This window comes from Aethalodelphis obliquidens, unplaced genomic scaffold (genome assembly GCF_003676395.1).
Source record: "Aethalodelphis obliquidens isolate GAN/ISIS:26980383/991018 unplaced genomic scaffold, ASM367639v1 scaffold129, whole genome shotgun sequence".
Classification (NCBI taxonomy): domain Eukaryota; kingdom Metazoa; phylum Chordata; class Mammalia; order Artiodactyla; family Delphinidae; genus Aethalodelphis; species Aethalodelphis obliquidens.
The window spans coordinates 224211-224913 of NW_020838073.1; positions in this window are offsets into that span (position 1 = coordinate 224211).

A 703-nucleotide genomic window follows, 5' to 3' on the forward strand; every position below is an offset into this window, starting at 1 on the left:
TGGAGATGATGGTGGTGATGATGATGGTGGTGATGATGGTGATGATGGAGATGATGGTAGTGATGATGATGGTGGTGATGATGGTGATGATGATGGAGATGATGATGGTGATGATGGTGGTGGTGATGATGATGCTGGTGATTGAAGCCTTTCAATGCACTGGGAGCTTGAGAGTTCCCAGATTGAGGCAGCACCCACAGATTGTTCAGAGCAAAGGCCAATGGGGATGAGTAGCTGTGCCCATAGGCTTGATCCTGCTGATCCAGCAGGCCTGGGGGACACAAGCTTATCTTTTGCAGTTCCTGGGACCACCTGGACTCAAAACCATCCTGACTCTGGACTTCTTCCAGTCCCACCCCCGTACAGCCTTTGTTCCCCAGAGGGCCCTCTACAAGTCAGAGGTAAACTGCATCAGTGGATCGACTCATGCTGTCACCCACCTGCACATACCCCTCCCCCGACCTGCTGCAGAGACAGTTGCCCCTGCTGGGCACTGCCGACCTTGTCAAGGGCTGGAGGGTGCTCAGCTGGGGCCAGAGCCTACGTGGAGGGAGGGAGGGGGCCGGGCATCCACACGCTGCACGGACAGCAATATCATTGCTTTATAGTCAGACCCTCTGTATTGATAGACTTTACTGCTGTCACCAAACAAGACCAACCAGAGTCTGATACCTTGACACTGACCCTTTGACCGGCTAGTTCA